The sequence below is a fragment of the Vulpes vulpes genome, chromosome 14, assembly GCF_048418805.1.
Source record: "Vulpes vulpes isolate BD-2025 chromosome 14, VulVul3, whole genome shotgun sequence".
NCBI classification, from domain to species: Eukaryota; Metazoa; Chordata; class Mammalia; order Carnivora; family Canidae; genus Vulpes; species Vulpes vulpes.
In genome coordinates this window covers 119885534-119909536 of record NC_132793.1, presented here as the reverse complement: position 1 = coordinate 119909536, position 24003 = coordinate 119885534, and the positions used below count along the sequence as shown (strand labels likewise).

General features: G+C 43.2%; 1 protein-coding gene and 1 pseudogene across 36 annotated transcripts in view; one reads left to right on the top strand and one right to left on the bottom strand.

Moving 5' to 3' along the window:
• The window catches only part of APBB2 (amyloid beta precursor protein binding family B member 2), a 371757-nt gene that overhangs the window by 35983 nt on the left and 311771 nt on the right, over nucleotides 1–24003 (bottom strand). The window contains exon 1 of one of the 36 annotated variants that reach the window (XM_025998086.2): nucleotides 1366–1497. The exons of the other annotated variants lie outside the window; for them this stretch is intronic. The gene's annotated coding sequence lies outside the window, so the exon portion shown is untranslated. Of the gene's footprint in view, nucleotides 1–1365; nucleotides 1498–24003 lie in introns of those variants that run through there. 36 annotated transcript variants of the gene reach the window in all.
• Nucleotides 14421–15964, top strand: LOC112919652 (heterogeneous nuclear ribonucleoprotein A3 pseudogene; annotated as a pseudogene).

The following is a 24003-nucleotide window of genomic DNA, read 5'->3' as shown; positions in this document are numbered from 1 at the left end:
TCCACGGTCAAGAGATGCAAGTGCAGAAAGACTGAACCACCGACCATCTGATTAATACCTCCACCCTTGGAGAGGAGGTGACCTTGACCTCAATGGTGTGCATCCACAGCCCTGGGCTCAGCAGACCTCTAAGGCCGCAGCCTGCAGCAACATCCTCTTGCCTCACCTCAGTGTTATCCATACTATTTCTCAGGTGTGCTCCAGTTCAAAGGATCTGAAATGGGTCCTCTGATAGCATTATGTGGGCTCCAAGAAAGTAAGTAGGTACTTGTCGCATTTATTGAACACATAGCAGGTGTTCAATAAATACTTATTAAATAAATTATCCCCATTGCTCACAAGTTAGGACTTATTACAACAATAGAGGAACTCATTAACGCATTAGGTGTCACAAAAGTGGGGTTTCTGACCCACCCAGCACAGAGCCTGTGCCTTCACTCTGAGCCTCACTCACCGCTGAGCCAAGAACAATGACACTTTTCTTTGACGATAACGACTGATGCCTTATGTCTTTCCCCCATTCAGCTTTTTATTTACATTTCATCTTGGACAACACAACCATCAATAACTTTTACAAAATTATGGCCAAAATGGGGATTTACGGTTGTTTTCCTTACAATACGTTATGCTTTCTAAGTCCCTGGGAAAGGCTTCAGGACACCAAATAATTCCTTTCACAAAGCAGTACCAACTGAAAGGCAGTGGCAAAGCTCTGAACTTTAGGGAGAAAACTTGCAAACTGCTTTTGTGGCGGAGTAAGGCTGAAGGAGAAACTGCCCAATAGTTGAAAGAAACCAAAAAGAGAACACGGGGAAAGGGGACACAACCCACCATTCAGGATTCAAGTCAAACCAGGCTGCGTCTGCGGTTATAAAAGGAAAGAAAAAGACTAATGGGATTGCCTGCTCCTCCGCCTTCTCCTACCCAAGGCAGTAATGAAGATTCACAGCCATGCATTAATTAGGGAATCGATAGATAGATGTGCCTGGTTACAATACTGGGACAGGGAAACAGATAATGGAGAGAGAAGGCACAGACTCCCCCAGAATCCAGGCAAATGTTGTACGCGATATTTCCATCACGTTTTTCTTAAAAAAAAAAAAAAAAAAGCCACTAAAAACTCCTTTTTGATTGCCAAGAGCAAGGAGGTGACAGGTTGGCTGATTTTCTACATTTGGGGAATTTGAAACATCTTCTCACATGGGAGTCCCACGTATTCTCAATCCTAGGACTACAATCATTCGCAAATGCGCAGCCTTTCTACACCAAACAACATTGGTTTCAACCCCAAAACTGGATTGCCCAGATGCTGCCGGGATTTCTTTCCCTCGTTAACAGACAAGAAGACACAAACGTAAGACTCACCGGAGGGCCTGGGAGATGAAGGCGCCCGTTTACTCAGTCCTGGTACCCAGGGGCCGCAGGCGAGACGCCCAGCGCAGAGCATCCCCGCGGCCCGCGCCCCCTCGCCCCTCCCCGCCCGCCGCCTTCACCCCTCCCCCTCCCCCCCCCCCCCGCCCCTGCACTTCGCTGAGCGCCGCGACCAGCGCGGAGGGCGCAGCCTTTGTCCCGGGGGCCCCGGCGCCCGCCTCGGTCCCCGCTCGTCACCTCCGCCCGCACCTGCAGACAAAGGCCCGCCGTGGCCTCCCGGGCGGCCCGGGCGCGAGGGCGAGGGCGAGGGCGAGGGCGAGGGCGCGGCGACCACAGCAGCCAGCCGCCGCCCCGCCTCAAGTTGCAGCGAGCGCCCCCCGCGCCCCCCGCGCCCCCCGCCGCCGCCCATTGGCTGCCGAGGAGGAGCCGCCCCGCCAGCCCCGCCCCCCGCCAGGTGCGCCCCCGGGGCCCCGCCAGGTGCTCGCGGCTGCCCGGGCCCGGCCCGAGGCGCGCAGGGGGCGGGCACAATGCCCTCCTCCCGGGACGAACCCCCGACTCCAGCACGAACGCTGGACCCTCGGGACGTGGAAAGTTCATTCTCATCCCGCTGAGCCGCTCTGCAAAGTTGACGCCTGGGCTTTGGGTTTTTCTGGTTCCTAATAGATCCAGCCGGGTCCGTGAAGGGGGTCGGCGAGGAGAGGGGGGTGGAGCAGGGGGCGGCAGGGGTGGCAGGGGAGGGCCCGCTGCCACGCACGGCCGGGGCCTCTGCAGTGTCCAAAGCAGGGGCAAACTGTAGTTTGAAAAATCTGGCAGCCAGTTTGGAACTGAGCTGAAAGGTATCCTTGGCAGATTTCCCTGCCAATTTACACGAAACCCTTACCAGCAGGTAGTTGCCCCTGCACACCTTTCCAAGAGAGGTGCCCTCTCTTAGGGCACCTTTTGTTTAGTGCTGACTTGGAGCCAAGATGACACTGGCACCCCAACACCGTCACCTCTAGTGGAGAGACCCCATACACAGAAGCAGGGAAGTGGCCAGTTGGCCAAGCGACAGCATTTTAAATGAGTGCTGGCCAGTCACTAAAATGGAGTTTGAAAGAAGAATCCAAGGTCTCCTTACCGTCTTTATTCTGTGTCTACGGAGGGCACTCTACTAATTGTTTGTGGGCAGGATGTTTGATTGGACAATTTAACAAAATGAAATAGGCTATATTCAAAGTACCATGCATGGAACTTGTGAGATACACATAGAGAATGAAGGGAGTCTGCAACTAGGAGGTGGTGTCTGATTTTAGTAAAACACATCACAGGTGTCCTGGCAACTCTTAATGTTCATGTTTTAACAGCAGATTAAACATCTACTCACTTGTGCAACACTTATTAAGCTCTTCCTAAATGCCTGGCTCTCTGGCTATCCGTTGTTTTTCAAGGGGGACATGTTCTAACTTATGGTATATCCGGATCCACGACCAGTAAATACCTCAGCTGTTTAGAAAAGTTGTTTACACTTAGCTGCTCCGGCAACCACAACTGTTTGGAACACAGCCTAACCCGGAGGTGGGGGGTGAGTCTGGGGCGTGGGGTTCAGCAGTCGGAATAGGCATCACCGAATCTGCAGACATGAATTCATAGAATCCCACCTGTCACCCCTTCTTCCCTTCCTCCCTCCCTTCCACATAATTCTAGTGAGTGTGGTTACTTGCCTACAGCAGGGCGGAAACAACACATCAGCCAACGCTGCCAGATGCCCAAAGGTGACAACACAGTGTGACAGCTGAGGGTGTGCTCGCAGGGATGTCATGCTTGACAAATCCTGCCAACTCTATGTACCACTGTTCTCTCAGACGCATCCCCCTCTCTCCAACTCCACCGCCTCCTCCCTAGTTCTAGCCACTGTCTTCTCTCATCTAGATGGTTGAAGTGGTCTTCCAACAGTCCCCCTGGTTCCACTCATTCCCAACTGGCTGTTCTCAGGGCTGCCACACGTGTGTGTCACAAATCACAAACCCGAGGAGCTTTGCTCAGGCTTTAAAACTGACGAAAATGCCCTTCCATTGACTGGAGATAGAGTCCACAATCATTTCCAGGGTCTCTGAGGCCACCAGGGATCTGGTCCTGATTCTCTCTCTAATCAACACTGCAATCATGTTCCCTCTTCCTTCTCCTTACTCCAGCCTCATCTCCTAGTTTCTGGAACATGCCCAGCTCCTTTCCATCTCAGCCTTTGCACCATCTGTTTCCTTCTTCTGAAATGTTCTTCACTGCACTGCTCACCTGGCTAATCCCTTTCACCCTCCATATCTCAGTCCATTTCCTTGAGGAAAATCTTCCTACCAGACAGTTCTAGACCCTTACCCCCTCCATTCCCCAGTATCCTGGATTTTTTTCTTTATAGTCCTCTTCTCCTTCATTTTATAGTGAGGCTTATATACATGATTGTAGTGTCTGGTTTTGTTCCTGTAAAGAACTCAACCTTGGTCAAAGAGGGTCTTGGCTTGTGGTGGTAATCTCTAAGACCATGGACCTAACACTTGTGTTTCTGTTTGCCTGCAGCTCTTGGGTCACACTAGATAGTCTAATGATCTAGACTAGGGGCTTTGGCCCTACGTAAGGGCTTTGGCTTATGTGGCATCAATGCCACCTCTGGAGGGGCTCGAGACTGAGGTCAACCACACGGATCATCAACCATGCCTATGTGATGGAGCCGCAATAAAATTCCTGAACACCAAGGCTCAGATGAACTTCCCTGGTTGGCAATACTCTGTGCATACTGTCACACATGGATCCTGGAAAAGTTATACAGTCCATGACTCCACAGGGAGAGGACAACTGCAGCTCCGTGTCTGGATATTTCCTGCACTCTGCCCTATGCAGCTCTTCTCTTGGCTGATTTTCATGTGTATCTTTTAGCTGTAATGAACCATAACTGTGAGTATAATAGCTTATAGTGGGTTCCGTCTTTCCAGTGAATTAGTGAACCAAAGGCTGGTCTGGTGGACCGTTCTCTCTTGTATTCTCAGTATCGGGCACATTTCCTAATACACAGTTAGTGTTTGATACATTGAGTATTGATCATATTTAATAAATATTTTTTTCTATAGGTACTTTTAAAATGAGCATGTAATGAACATGGAATGCCTTTACAATTTAAAGAATAAAATTTCACTTTGCCAACTCCTACTTCTGAGTCAAGGCCAGATCAAAAGTCGCCTCTTCCATGAAGCCCTTTCCTACTCGCCAGGGCCCATCATTCTTTCTTGCCAATTGTGTTCTCTGGCTTATTGCTCTGCTTTAACAGCAGTCAGTGTATTGAAATGTTTTTGTGAATGACCTATGTTAGATAAACTCTGAATCCCTGGTGTAGAATGTGGTGCTTACACAGAGCGGGTACACAAAAGGCATTTGCAGAAGGCAATTTTTAAAATTTAAAGGTTTGGTGTATAGAAAGATAGGTTCAGGGGTACCTGCATGGCTCAGTCAGTTAAGCATCTCCCTTTGGCTCAGGTTGTAATCTCCAGTTCTGGCTCAGGGAGGAATCTGCTTCTCCATCTCCCTCTTCTGCCCCGCCCCCCCGCCCCGCCCCCTGCTCATGCTCTCCCTCTCTCTCTCTCAAAATAAATAAATAAAATCTTAAAAAAACATAGGTTCAGCCATCTATGAAATTCTGGTACATACTGCAGTTCATTCCCTGAAAAATAAAATAGCTGTTACTGTAGTAGCTGTTATAATGGTGTGCAACTCTATTATTTTCTTTTTAAAAATAAAAATGTTCCTCAAAATTATTATCCACTTTAAAAACCTGACATGCTTTAAATAAAAGTATGGAAGCAGATCACCAAACTTTTAAAAGTCATCTGACTCCCTAATTAGAATGAAATATTACAGTTTATTTACATAATACATTAAGAAAATAAAATAAAATAAACACAACCACCAATCTTTCTCTCCTCCATACAAACCTAATTGAAAATTCAACCAGCACACTAATAACCTATGATGTCCCCAAGTAGCATAGAAAAATCAATTTTATTTCCTTCAGACCTGCATTTAAACTGGATAATAACTGCTATAATGTGCAACAGCCATAATCCAATTTCAATTTGTTTGATTAGATGAGTATAAACATTAAACAAGAAAGTCACAGGATTGTCATAACAATGTTCACGCTGTTAACTCATTATAGAACAAAGCATTTTGATTTGCTCCTAGAAAACATGCTGCTAGAAAATATATAAATAGGAATTCAAAGAATCCTTGAATACCATCCACAAAGATCTTTGCATTGTCTCACCCAAAGATAAAAGCAGCTTTGAACTAAGAGGCCAGTAGGAACTCTCCCTGAATTTGGGACAAGGAAAACTCCAAATGATTCCTTAAATATATGAAGTTGTATTGAACATTCTTTTGTATCACATTCTATAATCAATAAGATTATCAAGGCAGCACCCAGGTCAGTGGTTCTCATATTAAAATGTGCATGGTAATCATTAAAATGAAGATGTCAGGGCTCAGCCCAAGAGTATGATTCAGTAGATCTGGGGTGACTCCTCGCTCTTTTCATGTATGCACCTGAAAGATCTTCAGAGGCAGGTGGCCAGCGGCTGGACATTGAGAAAGTTTCCAGAGAAGGGACTGGAACTGTGTGGATGAAGGAAGTCAAATGACACAGATAAAGACAATGGACAGTGCAATGTTGTGGCTTCTTCTGTGTCCCTGACTACACTCTGAGCTCCTGGAAACTCAACCGTGACTATTTGTTTTTGGTATCTTCGATGCCCAGCTCAGCAGGGAGCACTTAATAAATTAATTTCATTATAGTAAAGTGGCTTGCACCCACACTCACACCTACCTGGACATCAGGAGAATTCACTGAGGATGCACTTGTGGGGGTCACACATGATCCCAACAAAGTTTTCAATAGACCAGGTGGGCTGTTTGGGCAGGCCCTTGACCTAGATCAGTACCTTCTGAACTTCAGTGTGCAAATGCACTCTCTGGGGATGTGTTAAAATGCCAACTCTGATTCAGTAGGTTTGGGGTTGGACCTGCTTTTCTAAAAAGCTCCCAGGTGATGCTAATGCTCTAGTCCAGAGACTCCGCTTTGAGTGGCAAGAATCCAGATGTAAATTAGCCCAACCACGGCCACAATGACCAATAAACAGCAAGAAGGATGCAAACTCAGATCTGCAATTAACTTGAACAACAACAGCCAGAGAAGTTTGCACTGGGAGTAGTATTTCCTGACTTATTTTAAAGGACTGTGTTACCTGATGGTTGCTCTTAGAGAAAGCCATAACATGACTTTTTAAAAGAAAACCTCGACCGCCCCATAAAACATCAGATACAGCAGAAGCTTTGCTTGTAACTCACATAAGGATGAGGGCTTTATTCTAAAAAACCTCCAGGTTTGACAGCAGTGTGCTCCAATGAAAATTTTGAGAAAATAATTCTCCGGTCCAATGTCCTGAAGTCTTCATGTTCTGCCCTTATAAAATGCAAAGGCTATTTATAATAGATGGGCACAACAAAATTTTTTGTAAGTGGAAGACATTTCCAAGTCCTAGTCAGGGAGCAGAGCTCATTTCCCGCATGCAATATTCAGCAGACACAACCTCCCACTAGACCAAAGGCAGTGGGCACTTCCCTGGCATTTACTGTACTATGAAGAAATTTGACTTCTCCCTCTTCCCCCCACATCACATCTCAACTGCTAGGTGGTGGGAGGTAAGCATAAATCATTACCCTCCATGATTCGGAATCCTATTAGAACTGGTTCAGTTCTTAAAATGCATCTGCTCAACCATGTCCCTATGCAACCCCCTGGCAGGCAGGATTGTAAGGAGGTGCACGGGCCCTGAAAGCATGAGGGCCCAGTGAAATGCCTGCCGTCTGGCAATTTCCACAATTAAAATTAGAGAAAAAGCATGTTTCTGTAAATTCAAACTTAAACAGATATTAAATTCATGGTTGGTTAAGTGGGGGCCGGGGTAAGGGGGTAGGGACTGGTAGAGAGAGGCAAAAAGAAGTTCCTGAAGTCAATTTTACTTCCGTCACCTCTAGTTCACCACTGCTCTGGTGTCTGTCCCTGTAGTTTTGTCTTCTTGCAAATGTAATACATGGAATCACACCATACATAGCTTTAGAATCTTGCTTCTTTCACTTAGCATGATTGTTGAGTGTACCAGTTGGGTTCAATCCTTTTTACTCCTGAGAATTTCATTGTAGGGATGTGCCACACTTTGTTTATTCATCTACTAGCAATGGATATTTGTGTTGTTGCCAGTTTGGGGCAATTATGAATAAAGCCAATAATAAGAAAAACAGCCCAAGTGTTTAAATGGACAAAATTTAAACAGATACTTCACCAAAGAAGATATATGGTTTTCATAAGCACATAAAAGATGTTCAATATCATTATTCACTAGGGACTTTTATAGGGAATGCATATTCAAAGTACAATGAGTTACCATGTCACATATTGTAGAATGCTAAAATAACAGCAACAAAACCCTACGAAAACGTGGCCATACTAAGTACTGCTGAGGATGCTGGGCAATTGGAACTCCACTGTTGCTGGGAACGCAAAATGGTAGTTTCTTCAAAGAGTGGTTTGGCAGTTTCTTATAAAGCTAAACGTATCCTTCCCATACAACTCAGCAATCCTACTCCTGGGTATTTACCCAAAAGAAGTGGAAACTTATATTCACACAAAAACCTACATGCGAATGCTTATAAGAAAATTCATGGCTCATGATGAACTCCCCTCCCTCCTTTTTAAAGATTTTATTTATTAAGGGGCATCTGGGTGGCTCAGTAGTTGAGCTTTTGCCTTTGGGTCAGGTCATGATCCCAGGGTCATGGGACTGAGTTCCACATCCGGCTCCTGGGTAGCCTGCTTCTCTCTCTGCCTATCTCCCTGTGTCTCTCATGAATAAACAAAATCTTTTTAAAAACCAGATTATATTTACTTGAGAGAGAGAGCACAAGCAAGGGGAGAGGGAGGAGAAACAGGGTCCCCACTGAGCAAGGAGCCAATGCAGGGCTCAATCCCAGGACCCTGGTATCATGACCTGAGCCAAAGGCAGACACTTAACTGACTGAGCCACCAGGCGCCCCTTAACATCCGCTTTAAGATGAATAGATACCTGTCTATGGATGAAACCCATCCTAAAACTCCTTTGGGTTACTTCCGTTTTCCAAAGTTCAGACCTGAGTACATGAGTGATCTTTAAAAAATAACTAAGAGGGCAGCCCTGATGGCGCAGCGGTTTAGCGCCGCCTGCAGCCCAGGGTGTGATCCTGGAGACCTAGAATCGAGTCCCATGTCGGGCTCCCTGCATGGAGCCTGCTTCTCCCTCTGCCTGTGTCTTTGCCTCTCTCTGTGTATCTCTCATGAATAAATAAATAAAATCTTTTAAAAAATAAAAAATAAAAAATAACTAAGAGATTATAAAGTAGAACCACTTGATTTCTTGGTGATCACAAAACTCTGCTCTTAGGAGCTTGCTGTTGAGGCTGAATCTCAGAGGAGAGTCTGAACAGGGGTTTATCCTGTAATCACCACTTCCAGTGCAGGAAGCAGGTTCTGACCCTCATCTGTACTTACCCCTGAATCCCTCCTCCACACTTTGCCTTCCCCATTCCACTTATGTGCCCCCATCCACTCCAAGAGGTATCAGCGATGTCAGGAAACTATGGAAAGCAAAGCAGATAAAAATCTGCCAGCATTCTTATCCTTTGGTGTGGAGTTGAAATAAAAACATCATGTATGACTGCTAGGATCTGTTTTATCTTCATGCTCAGCAGGACTTCCTGATGGTGAATGCCTCCGAATGGCATTTCGGAGAAGTCTGGGTCCATTATCTAGCAGAGCTCTGCTTGTTTTCATAAATAAAACCTTATTGGAACATGACCACAGCCATTCATTTATATCTGGTCGAGGGCTGCTTCTGCCTAACAGTGCCAGAGTTGAGTAGTTAAGACACAGGCAGGATGACCCACAAAACTTAAAATATTTACCGTCTAGCCTTTTATGGAAAAGTTTTGCAGATCCTTGATCTAGCAGAATGGCCCTTTGGTCATTCAATTAATATGATCTATTCGTGTCCTATTTGCGTGGACTGGTATAACTACTAATTACTAATATGCGTGCAGCACTTTATATCTTCACGTACGAACAGTTCTGTATCTTCAGATAGGAACAAATGTCTGTTCATATCCATCATTTCATTATCCTATGAGCTCTATTAAGTTGGCAAATTATTACCATTTCCTTTTCACAGACAAAATAGGCTCTGACACAATGAGTGAGTTTATTTATAAGAAGTGAAACCAGAACTCACGCCCATCTTGTTCTCCAAATCTTCTGCTCTTGTCACAAATAAACAGAAAATAAATAAGACATAGAGCACATCAGCAAGCTGATCATTTAGTGAGCCAGCTAAGATCAACTTGGATTTTCATCTGTCTAAGCTCATTCAATTAAATTCAGTGCCACACAAAGTTCATGCATGAGGCTCATGTCCTCTGAGATGGTGTTCCCTTTTATCCTCATTTCTGGCACTTATAGATTGCATAACCTACAAGAACCTTCTCTTTCATGCAAAATATACTCTTTTCATATATATGAGTTAATTATACTAATGAAGTATCAGAGAGTTGATTCATTTTCACGGAAGCTAAAGCTCAGATAATTTCTGGGGCTTCCTTTAAGAAAAATAATACAAAAATACTCTCCTTTTGCAAATTTTACAAAAACCACATAAACTCATTACTAAACCCTCTCCCAGGGCCTTGAAAGGGGCCCAAGATTTTAAGCTTCCTTATCATAATAGTAAACCCTCCTCTGTGCATTATCTTTCCCCCTTGACGAAAGGAAACTCATATATTCCAGATAGAGCTCCTCGTAAGAATCGCTGCCTTCTGACTGAACAGACTGATTATTTAAATCTGCCATCCCCATTGCCTCCTCTTAAAGCTGCAAGATTGAAATCATTCACGCCTGATCTCAGCCTCCAGTGGTGGCTTTCCAAGTGTGGGCCACGATAAAATCAGCTTTACTAGGGAACGTGTTAGACGTGCAAGTTCTCAGGTCCTCTCCCAGACATTCTGAATTACAGACTCTGAGGATGGGACTCAGCCGTGGGTACTTTCTCAAGACCTACAGTTGATTGTGACGTGGCTCAAGTTTGGGCATCACTGGTCATCTAGATCATGGATTCCACTCTCTCCACTCATGCAGAAAAAACTTTGAGGAAATGAGGGGAAACCACAACATCTAACCAAGTTTTATAATTTTTTCTTTAGGAGCACAAGAAGCCAACAGCCAATTTTAACAGTAAGCAATCCCATTTTTAGAATTTTAGGAAAATATAGCATGTAAGATGTGTCAGGATTAACCAGAAGGAGACAAGCAAATGCTCACAGCTCAAAGTCTACTTTGATGGTTCCTGAGTGCACTGATGACAAATTAAATGAATTCATGACTTATTAATCAAGTGGAAAATGTATATTTAAACACTCCTGATATAGTCAGACTGAATCAGTAATTCCAAACTCTGAATCATCTTACAAGTTGAAGGAACTTCTCACAAAGAACCTAAATTACTTACTTTAAGTAAAATTCCTTATTTTTCAAAGGTTGGGGGCTGGATCAAATCAATCCTTTTAATCATCAAAGGGCTATTTTATTATTTTTACCCACCAAGGACCTCTTATTTTAAAATGTACTTCTTATACAAATATTAAACTACTTTGATGTGTACCCACACTGCTTTTCCTGGCAATCAACGGTACTCTTAGCCACTAATCACAACTTCTGATCAGCATTAGCTAACCTGTGTTGCCCCTCTAAGTGGACATATTTTAATTCCCACCAGAAGCAAAGACCCTTTTGGTTGGCCTGTGTAGCTTTGTATTACACAAATGCATAATTTTCCCTCTGGCCTCTCCTCATCTATAAAAGGCATATAAAACCTGTTGTTCTAAGGATTAAAATAAAACAAACAAAGCCAGATATAATGTATTTAGCACCTTATTTGGCAAATGGCAGGCACCCAAATATGGACATTACTATTCACATGATGATTAATTAAGCTGTTTGAAATCCTGAAATGAGCTCTACAGTGGACACTTGTTAGCTTAACCATCCTGGCCCCCCTTTCTGGGAAATACCACACCATGCAAACCTAGGTGAACAGCACATTCCTGGTTGACACCCTGCATGAAATAAACCTGACCAGTTAATTTAGACTAGGTGGGCGCCTACCCTATGCTGGGTGAGTCTCTTCCCTCAGGAATTTGGAATTGAGAGTCTACAGTCTTAGACTGGCTAGGAAAGAAATGGCCATTTTTTACCATACGAAGAAGTGAAAACCATAAGTGAATCTTGACATTACCTCAGACCCTAGGTTCCAAAAGACAATCAAATTGTCCTTTGCTTAAGATCATTTGAATCATTTTCTGTTGCTTATAATCAATGAGCTTTAACTACCATCCCTACCCTTCACCCAAACTGTGGCAGAGCCACATGAGGTGAGGTCAGTCCCAACCTGATAGTTAGTGACTCCAAAGTAGTCTCTGGCCCTTAGGAGGGCTATGTGTTCAGCACAGGTCCAAGCAGACGTCTCTTCCATATGTGGGAAATCCAAAAAGGGAGCAAGCCCTTTGGCAACACACTGTAACTTCAGGTTAATTAGAGTTGAAGATACCAGCCCATCCAAAGGCTTGATAGCAGGAGAGATTTAGTGAAAAAGATCTTATGCTGGGGTTGTTCCAAGCCAACTGTGGGATCCTGGTTAATTCACTTCACCTTCTGAGTCTGTTTCCTGCAGAGTTTCCTCTTAAGTATATGAGACAGCAACAGCAGCCCCGACAAGCACAACAATAATAATGATGGTAAACACATACCTAGTCTTCATCAGTCAGGGCACAACCAGGAGAACAAAAACTACTCCAAATAGTTTATATGGGGAATTTAATAGAATTGGTGACATGGGTGATGGAAGAGTAGAAAAGAAAACGGGAGACAGCGAGGCCCTCAGAGATGAGCAACAGTAGGATGCAACCTACTGTGCCCTAGCTGAAGGGCCCAGGGATCAAGACTACCCAGAGGAGCCACTACCACGGTGGGGTATGCAGAGGTGGCTGGAGCCAAGAGGAGCCACAGCCCGAGGCCCAGAGAGGGGAGAGGAACCTGGCTGGCACTTCTTTCCTTCAGCACCTTCCAGTGGCCAGACCCAGGCACAGCCTGCACTGGGACTAGTGCACTCACCCTGTAGGCGCCAGACACTGTCCTCAGCTCTTAGCAAGGGGAACCCATTTACCCCCAGGAGGTAGACAATGGTATTACCCAATGGAGAAACTGAGCTACAGAGAGAGTGGTGTAATTTGCCGAAAGACACACACACAGTAAGTGGCAGGATTGAGATTTAAGTCTTTTTCATTTGAAATCCATTGATTGAAAATCCATTTAATTTCTTCCAGAGGTGTGGCCAGCAAAAACAAAGGCCACACTGTTGCAAATGCTATGTGTCTATTGTTAGACACTTAATATTCAAACACTGCAGTTATGCTGCTTGTCCCCAAACAAATGGACGGGGTGTCCTTGGTGGTTCTGAACATTGTAGACCGCTTTGTACCGGGAGCTGCTACAAACTCAGCCCTCCTGATTCACAATCAGTCCTAAAAACAAGTTCTCCCTTTGCAACTATGGTTAGTTTTCCAGACAAACAACTCTTTTTTTTTCCTTCAATAAGTATTTATCAGTAAACTACTAAATTTTGGATATGATGATAGGTATTGAGAGTATTCAATATTTGACCCATGCTCCACCCCCCACCCCCCATTTTTACTTTTCAGGTATAAAAATTACTCGTTTTTCTTTTCTTCTTCTTCTTCTTTTTTTTTTTTTTTTTTTTTGAGAGAGAGAAAGGACACGCTCATATCCAGGAGTGGGGGGGGGGGGGAGGGACAGAGGGGGAGAGAATCTTAAGCAGATTCCATGCTCAGTGCAGAGCCTCACATGGGACCTGGGGCTCAATCTCATGACCCTGACAGCATGACCTGAGCCGAAATCAAGAGTCGGTCACTTAACCCACTGAGCCACCCAGGCGTCCCTCCAAATTTTCTTGAGTACAGTTGACACACAACGTTACATTAGTCTCAGGTGTGTAACACAAAAAGTTTATACATTATGCTGTGCTCACCACAAGAGTAGCTGCCATCTGTCCTCCACACAGCGCTATCACAATACCATTTACAATGTCTCCTGTGCTGTACCTTTCATTCCCGTGACTTATTCATTCCACAACTGAAAGCTTGCATCTCCTACGCCCCTTCAAACCTCCCTCTTCCTCTGGGAACCATCAACAGTTTGTTCTCTGTATTTTTAGGTCTCATTCTGCTTATAAGTCATTGTTATATGAGGACCTGGGACAATCTGACTGGGTAAGGCCTAGATGGAGTACATTCCAATAGTGAATTACAGATTCAATGGTTACTCAGTGTCATGCCCATGCCCTCCTGCTCCATGTCCATGGCAGGTGTGACCAACAGATGGCAGACTCCTCAGCCAGCTGGTTTTGGTCTCCTGGCTCTTCTCACTCCAGCAGTTCAGGTCCCTAATGTCATCATGTCAAAGATGGCGAGTAACCCCTATTTGCTAACCTGGCATTAGGATAAACATTTCCTAAAAATAAGGCAAATGTCCGAAGGGACTGCTTTATAAACAAAATAGGCCAGGATTTTAGATTTTGAAGGCAAATGAGAAACATATGTGAAACCACAAAGACTTCTGAGAAAAAAAAAAGTGGCTTTGACATTTCTTGGTTTATACCATTGTATTAGTTTCCTTGCCAACTATATAGGCCTAATGCTGTAAAGGTTTACTGTTTGTGGTATTTACTACTAAATATTTAGTAAAAACTAAAAATTACTGGAATTTGTGTGCATTGGCATATCAGGTTCTACACAGTGCTTTAGAAATGGAAAAATAGCTCTTCCTCTCAGTCCCATATTGAAATCGAGTTGGAAGAGGCGAGTCCGGTCTCAAAATGGAGGTAAAACCGCTGCCCGGTCGCCCCCACCCCGACTCCGGCTATCGCCGCCGCTGCCAGGGGGAGAAGGGCCATGATCCAAAGGAACCCAAGCAGTTGAGAAAACTGTTTATTGGTGGTTTGAGCTTTGAAACTACGGATGATAGTTTAAGAGAACATTTTGAAAAATGGGGCAGACTTACAGATTGTGTGGTAATGAGAGACCCCCCCCCCCAACAAAACGTTCCAGGGGTTTTGGTTTTGTGACTTACTCTTGTGTTGAAGAGGTGGATGCAGCAGTGTGTGCCCGACCACACAAGGTGATGGGCGTGTAGCGGAACCAAAGAGAGCTGTTTCTAGAGAGGATTCTGTAAAGCCTGGTGCCCATCTAACAGCAAAGAAAATTTTTGTTGGGGGTATTAAAGAAGATACAGAAGAATATAATTTGAGAGACTACTTCGAAAAGTATGGCAAAAAAAAAAAAAGTATGGCAAAATTGAAACCATAGAAGTTATGGAAGACCGGCAGAGTGGAAAAAAGAGAGGATTTGCTTTTGTAACTTTTGATGATCATGATACAGTTGATAAAATTGTTGTTCAGAAATACCACACTATTAATGGGCATAATTGTGAAGTGAAAAAGGCCCTTTCTAAACAAGAGATGCAGTCTGCTGGATTGCAAAGAGGTCGTGGAGATGGATCTGGCAACTTTATGGATCATGGAGGAAACTTTGGAGGTGGTGGTAATTTTGGCCATGGTGGAAACTTTGGTGGAAGAGGAGGCTATGGTGGTGGAGGTGGTGGCAGCAGAGGTAGTTATGGAGGAGGTGATGGTGTATATAATGGATTTGGAGGTGATGGTGGCAACTATGGTGGTGGTCCTGGTTATAGTAGTAGAGGAGGCTATGGTGGTGGTGGACTAGGATACGGAAACCAAGGAGGCGGATATGGTGGTGATGGAGGAGGATACAATGGTTACAATGAAGGAGGAAATTTTGGTGGTGGTAACTATGGTGGTGGTGGGAACTATAATGATTTTGGAAATTATAGTGGACAACAGCAATCAAATTATGGACCCATGAAGGGGGTCAGTTTTGGTGGAAGAAGCTCGGGAAGTCCTTATGGTGGTGGTTATGGATCTGGTGGTGGAAGTGGTGGATATGGTAGCAGAAGGTTCTAAAAAAATTTCAGAAGAAAAGGGCTACAGTTCTTAGCAGGAGAGAGAGCGAGGAGTTGTCAGGAAAGCTGCAGGTTACTTTGAGACAGTCGTCCCAAATGCATTAGAAGAACTATAAAAATCTGCCACAGGAGGAACGATGATCCATAGTCAGAAAAGTTACTGCAGCTTAAACAGGAAACCCTTCTTGTTCAGGACTGTCATAGCCACAGTTTGCAAAAAGTGCAGCTATTGATTAATGCAATGTAGTGTCAATTAGATGTACATTCCGGAGGTCTTTTATCTGTTGTAGCTTTTTCTTTTTCTTTTTCTTTTCATTACATCAGGTATATTGCCCTGTAAATTGTGGTAGTGGTACCAGGAATAAAAAATTAAGGAATTTTTAACTTAAAAATAAATAAATAAATGGAAAATACGAGGTCACTTCGCTGTGCACATGTGTCTCTCTCAAAATGAAAAAGAACAAACGAATTTGCACTAAACTACCTCCAAGTTTAAATGGCAGGGAGAAAAAACATTCTAGTGTCTAAAAATGTAGACATCAAATCATGTTATACATCATTTTGGAGGAAGACATAGTTGTCTGGCAATAAACTGCTCACCCATGAAATGAAATAACCCTTCTAGGAAAGGATGATTAATTATTTAATAAACATTGTGTGTTTTTAACTTCACTGTGAAAAATAAATGGGGGAGGTGCCTTGGGAATCTCAATGGGCAGCATCCTCTCCCTCCTGCCCACTACACCCCACGCTGTAGGTACCGAGGAGGTGGCACTGGAGGGAAGGACAGCATGGAGTGGGGCAGGAGGCGGGTTCTGTCCCCATCTCTACACAGGAGGACACAAAGGCTCAGAGTCACACAGCCAAGAAGAGGCAGATCCAGGAGTCTGGCTGGCTGTGTTGAACTTCAAAGGTCCTTGCAAGATATCATATAATCTGGACCACCCAGAGGAGGGAGGAGGTGAGGGTAAAGGAAGGAGGAGGGAGGAGCAGAGCAAGGGAGAAAGAGCTGGGGTAGCAGAGGGGGTTCCCACCATCCTGACTGTGGTAAGGTTGAACAATGGTCCCCAAAGTATCAGGTCCTAATCCCTGGAATTTGTAAGTATTACCTTATAAGGAAAAACGGTCTAAGTTGAAGATTCTGAAATGGGGGTATTATCCTGAATTATCTGAACGGGCTCTAAATCCAATCACAAGTGTCCCCATAGGGGAGGGGCAGAGAGATCACACACACAGAAGAGAAGGTGACATGAAGAGGATGCAGGCACTGGGGTGATGGCCACAGCCAAAGAATGGGTGACGGGCACTGAGGGGGGCACTTGACGGGATGAGTACTGGGTGTTATTCTGTATGTTGGCAAATTGAACACCAATAAAAAATAAATTTATTATTAAAAAAAAAAAAAGAATGTCAGAGCAACTACAAGCTGGAAGAGGAAAGGAACAGATTCTTCCCAGGGCCTCCAGAGAGAGTAGGGTCTTGCCAATGCCTTGATTTTGCCCACTGAAATGAATGTTGAACTTCTAGCCTCTAGATTGTGAGAGAATTCATTTTTGTCGTAAGCCAGCAAGTTTGTGGCATTATGTTATGACAGCCACCGACCTGCTGATTACAAGCTGAGAGGTGTGGCTGTGTGCTTCTCAGCCTGGCTGGCACCTGAAACCAGGAGATCCTGGTCGGGGGCTTTCAACTCTTTTTCTGAAGCTTCTTTCTCCCTTCCCCTGTGTGATCTTCAGCACAAGAAAAAACAGGTGTTCTCATTAACAGCTAAAAGGAATAGCAAAAAGCACTGGTTCAGAATTTAGGATTCATGGTTTTAGACATGGCTCCATAATTTTTTTTTTTTTTTGGGTGCAACACCAAGCAAGTCATATGAAAGTTCTAGGTCTCCCTTTCCTGATCTGTAAAAAGCATCATGATATGTCCTTTAGTCTCTGGAAAGATTAAAGGAGGGATGCCTAGGGATGCTGATGCCGTGGCTCAGTGGTTTAGCACCTGCCTTCAGCCCAGGGCATGATTCTGGAATCCCGGGATTGAGTTCCATATCGGGCTCCCTGCATGGAGTCATGTGTCTGCTTGTGTCTCTGCCTCTCTCTCTCTCTCTCTCTCTCTCTCTCTCTCTGTCTCTTATGAATAAATAAAATATTTAAAAAAAGAAAGATTAAAGGAGATAGTGTGCACAGACCCTTAGTGAACTATAAAGCATTATATTAAAACACGTAAAGAGTCCTGATTAATCTCCCTTCATTCTCTTCTTCATACAATCAAAAGCATCCTTAAGCCCCTAGTATAAGGAAAGAATTGTGTTGAGTCACATACAGAGAAGTATAAGACACAGTGCTGGCTGTCAAGGATTTATGATCTTCTTGGGGAGACATACACACCTACAATGTTAAGTAACAGCACAAGGTTGAAGAGATTAGGTGCCAATAACATGTACATGACTACAGAAATAAAAGAGATCATACAGCACCGCAGTGGTGTGAATATTTGGTCCCCTTCCTAGTGCAGAAGTGTATTTCTCCACCCCCTGAAGTCATGATTGGTTATATGACTTGCTTTGGCCAATGTAACGTGAGCAAAAGTTCAGTGTTGTTCCCAGGCAGACATTTTAAGAGTCAGTGCATTTTTTCTTCTTGTGACCATGGCTGGCAATACTCTAGTCTACCAGTGACTGTATCATCGGCCTGGGACATAGCATGAGGCAGTGCCTCCAGCCAATCTGCCATGGACGTTTAGCAGAACGAGAGTTGTTTTAAGCCACTGAGGCCTTTGGTTGTTACTGCAGCATAACCTAACCAGTGCTGACTGATACAAAAGGTGACAGGCTACCAGAAAAGGTGGGACCAAATTAGGCTATAAGGACAGCCATGTCAATGTAATGCTTGACAGGTACATTACAAAGTGATTCATGGGTCTCAAGGACTCATGGGTCTCAAGGACTCACCCACACCCCAGGTGGACAGGGACTGTGAGGTTCTTGTTCATAGCTACATCCTTGGTGCCAACTACCATGGCTTAGTAGGGATAATAAAAGAGTGTCTAATAAACCCCCAGAGAGGTGGATTGGACCATCTAACAGAGGAAGGAAGGAGAAAAGAAACTCAACAGCTTGATACCTCAAAGTAGGAATGAGGATGATGGGGCCTTGGGCATGAAGAATACCAATACAGATCACTTAAAAACATACAGGTACAATTATCATTAAATTATAACTGTAAATCTTAAAAAAAAAAAAGACGGTGCCCCTCCTAGATGATGACAGCCATTTCTACTCTTCTGCTGTCCTGATTAACACACTTCTTTGGTATAATCTGTTCTAATAGCATGGTTCCAAGGTCTAACAGGATGATTAACAATATTATGATTAAAAGTGACCCAAGATTTAAAGACCTAAGATATATACCATCTTTCTTTTTTTTTAAAGTATCACTCTAATTTCTATAGCACAGACTTACTAAAACCTTATCTTAAAACAATTTTTCCCCTCCTTTTTATTTGCAATCCTTGACTTAGCGAATTTAATGAATAGGATTAGGTTTTATCTTCCTTAATAAATATCCTCTACAGCTTCTCTTATGTCAATAAAAAAGACAAAGCAACTCTTTAGCTAGAAGCTATATAGAGATAAACCAAGACATTTCCTTTAGGCAAGAAAGGGGTGCAATTACTCTGGGCCACCGAATTTGTGGGGAAAATATATTAAGAAATTCTACACCATCCATTAGATGTAATGCTTTTGGTAATCACTGCTTATCTTTGTAATGGGATCCCTGGTGGTAAGAAAAGTAAGTCTGGCAAGCAAGTACCTTTAGGGCTGAGGTGGTTTCTGTGACACTGTTATTCTCTAATTCATGTAGGAAGCCACAAATGTCATTTCGATTGGCCAATAAATATTAATTTACTGTAGAGATATATTATTAACTTTGCTGTTCTTTTAGCTGCTCTAGGTTTTTACATAGGGGAAAAAAACCCTCAAAATACTCCTGCTGCAGAATGCACAGCATTTGTCAATTACTGAAAAATAGGAAAGCCAGGGAAAAAAATTATCTGTATTTTAAACATGCCATTAAAGGGCACTACAACTGGACTTTGTAATTATTAAAATGTATATCCCATGTGCTTCAGAAAAAAATTAAGTGGTTTACAATAAAAGGCAAACATTCTATCAGGCTCTTCGATTAGAAAAGTAAAATTTAAAACCAAATAGAAGGAAGAAGTAGTTCTGTAAATCAATTAGGTTAAATATGAACTTGAATTGCATTCAACCATTTCTGATGTAAAAAAAAAAACAAAACGGCAGCCATATGGTTTAGTCTAGCATTATTATTGCAGTTAAGGATTTAATTTCACTTGAAACTTTCTGGCAATAAAGCAAATGTGACCAACTATGCAATTTTCACCATTAACCTAATTCTTTAAGAGAGTCAATATTCACTGACTGCAAAGAAAGCTACGCTCAGAAGAATATAATGCTTTTCAGTGAAGTCATGGGGGGTGGCGTGCTAATAAGCAAAGTGTTAAAACCCAGCTTTGTTATAACTGATAGAATTATCATTCAGAACCCCTAGATCAGGGTACTTCTAACCCGGCAGGTCCCAGAAATATTGATCCTCTTCAAAGTCCATTTGTATGAAGCAAATAATGTGTTTTATGCTCACAAAGTATTAAAAGTTCAAAACAGCCCAAAGCCTTTCAACAGCTAAGCTGTGTGTGTGGGCCCCTCTCTGAGAGCAGGATGTTGCAAATACTATTTCTCCCAATGATCTGTTCATGGAATTTTTAAAAAAATTAAATGACAGCTATTAAGCTGGTAGAATGTTGTTTGGTTCAAATACTTTTTGGAAAAATTAACCAAAATCAGTGTTATTCACACTAGGATTAGCTAGTGGTAATAAACAGCATTTTAAGAGTTAAATAAATAGGGGCTGGTGGGGAAGGGGGGGGCAGGCAGGAGGGCTGGAGGCCGGGTGAGGGGCAGCCCCTTTCATCTCCTCCTCCCCCAGGAGAAAGGGTAGCTTCATCCCCCTGCAGCCTTGGGGCCTGTCTGAGCTTGGGTGGAGGGTTCTGGAGAAACGGAGGGGGCTCACTGGGGAGGGGGGAGAGGAGGAGAGATGTGGACAGAGGTCCTGGGAACCTGAGACTGGAAAGGAACAGATGGAGAGGCTGAGCCAGGAGTGAGGTAAGAGCAAGGCCGAGATGAGGCCAGGATGGAGAGGCCAGGATGGAGAGGCTGAGAGAGGAGACAGACGAGTGTCTCCTCTGCCATGCACACACACACACACACACACACACACACACACACACACACTCACACACATTAAACAATAGAGTAGCAAAGAAACAAAAATCAAAGAACAGAACACACAGTGAAGCTAAGTACTGCGTGAGATTTGTTAGTTAAATGTGAAAGAATAAAGGAGACAGAGGGGGAATTAGGTCATGCCATTAACCACATTTCTTATGGGTTACTACAAATAGTTTGAAACCAGTGATAGAAAAAAACTGATGACTATAAAAAAGGTGGGGGTTCACACAACAGTTTTTAAAAATCTGATAACTGCCCTTGCAAAACTTGTTTTCTTGTGGGTAGACACACACACGATCGGCAAGTTAAGCAGAGCTTCCTTGAGTGCTGGCGTGGAAGGTTCCATAGGCTCTGGCTGTGTCCCAGGGCAGGGAGCAGCTGGTTCCCCAGAAGGAAGCATGAAGGTTTCACGAAGAGGCTTTAGAAAGTGAGCAGGCAAGACAGGGCAGCCCGAGGCGGGGAATGTTCTCTGGCCCACCGTGCGGGAGGGGTGGTAGGGGGAGCCTGGGGGGAAGGAGCTGGAGCAGCAGGCAGGGGTGAGACACATGCTGCCCCTGGAGGGCACACCCCAGTCTCTAAACAGCATGAACATGTCTTCACCTGTCAGGAAGGTTCCTTGGGCTGCAGTTGGCAGGTTATTTGGAGAGGAATACCAGGCGACAGAGAGGGAAGGATGGGGGTCAGGGATGGGGGTGGAGAGATGGGCCTAAGAGGTGGTAGGGAAAACTGTTCCTTCTCAGCGTCACGGTTGAGCAACACTGAATCGGCCTGCCTAAGGGTTGCTTCTTTCTCTAGTGCTGCGCTGTCCACTAGCCATGTCACGTAAGCCACACAGGTAATTTTAGCTGTAGTCCCTTTTTTTTAAAAAAAGGAAGCTTTAAAAAAAAAATAAAAAAAAATAAAAAGGAAGCTTTAATAATATATAATAATAGATTTTATGATTATATAATATTGTATATTTATTAATATATTATTATGATTATATAATTATATAATAATATATTTTAATTAACTTCACATGTCCAGAGAATTATCATTCAACACGCAAACAACATAAGATGTTGTTTTGAGATATTTTACATTTTTTTGTGTGTGTGTGCATCCTTATGTGTATTTTACACTTCACAGCACATCTCAATTCCGACTAGCTGCATTTCAAGGGCTCAAGAGCCATCTGTGACCAGCAGCTATTGTACTGGACAGTCCAGCTCTAGAGAAATGTTATCTTTGTCTGACTTACTTTTTACTACTGACTGGGGCTCAGACTCTGTGAAGTTAGCGGTTAATTTATGGGAGATTAATTAGCTGCAAATAATTTCTGTGACTTTATGCCAAAAAAAATCCAGACAACCCCAAAGGTGATGATTTTATTGCCAGTAGAATATTAACCAATTTTGTATCTAACTTAGTCATCTATTTTAACATTTTCTCTTTTCCTCTGGCCGCTGTTGGGATTTTCTCTCTGGCTTTGGTTTCAGCCATTTGACTAAGATGTGCCTACATAGAAAGGAGTAAGGATGTGTGTGTATTTAAGTCATCCTGCTTGAGGTTCTTTGTGACTCTGAAAAGCACCTCTGCTTCCTGGTGGCTTAATTAGCAGTTTTGAAGATTCTCAGCATTTCCTATATTCTTTTGAATTGATTTTGGTGTCCTGCTGGTTCCCTCAATGGTGAGTTAAATAAATCTTTTTTTTTTTTAAGTTAAATAAATCTTTGACATGTTTACTCATTGTATATTTTTAAAGTTATGTTTAAAACAGCCTTATTGAGGTATAACCAACATACAATAAACTGCACATATTTAAAATATATAATTTGATGAGTTTGATAGGTATACACTAGTGAAACGTTGCCATAATCAAGGTAGTGAACAGATCTATAACTCCCAAAGATTCTTCTTGCCTCTTTATAATCCCTTACCTTCTGTCCCTTACCAGGTAACTGCTGACCTGCTGTTTGTCACTATAGATTAGTTGACCTTGCATTTTGTAGAATTTTATATAAAGAAAATCATACAGTATATACTTTTTCCTTTTTTGAGGGCAAGGAAAGGAGGGTCTGGCTTCTTTTACTCAGCACAATTCTTTTGAGATTTAGCCATGTAGTTATGCATATCAGTAGATGATTCCTTTTTACTGCTGAGGGGATATTTATTGCATGGATATACCATAATCTGTGTATCTATTCACCTGCTGCTGGATATCTGAAGTGTCCCAGCTTCAGTTATTCCTTACTGCACATATGAGAGCCTATTTTTAGCTTTCTGAAAATAATACCTGGGTCTAATTATTAAGGAGATAGAATCATTAGGGCCTGACCACTCCCGGAAGGTAGGGAAGGTAAGAGGACCCTAAGTTGCTGACTCATGCAGCTGATGGCAGAGCCATAACCAGAGTGGACTCAGCAGGAGTTGAGTGAATGAATGCATGCACGCACATGGAAACAAGTGAATGAATGTGTGGACCTAGAAAACAGGACTATAACTTTGAAAATGGGGCGAGGTGTGTGGATGACACACTCAGTTCTGACCACATTGAGTTTAATAGATTTGTGGGGTTTTTTTGTGGTTTTTGTTGCTATTTTTAGTTTAACAAATTTGGTTCCGTATTCCAGCAAGCAGGCTGTTATTAAACTAAGTGCAAAGGTGATCTGGCCCTAGGTTAGCTAAGCAGGTGCCAGGCACACTACCTGTGACCTTGTGGTTTTTATGCAGTTAGGAGAGAAGCTTCTTTCAAAGGGAGTTGAAATGGACTTAAAATGGACTGCTGAATTTTTCGAGTTCAGATAGCTGTTTATAGATTTAGGAGTGACTTGAGCCTTCCTATTGTCATCTCGATCCCCATCCCAGGTACATCTAAAGGAAGAGAAGGCAGGAAGGCTGCTGAGGGGCCTCAGCCAGAGGGGAGGAGATACTTTTGATGTGAATTAACTATCTATTTCACAGATTTGGTAATCAAAGAGTTAAGGGTTAACTCTTTTTAAAAAATGCTATTGACACCTCTGCTGGTGCTCTATGTAAAATTCCTGTAAAACTTATTACCCATACTCTCATTCCCTATCCCTATCTCTCCTGGGAGAAACCTGGTTTCAGTGGCCATGTAGAAATGTCTGGTTCT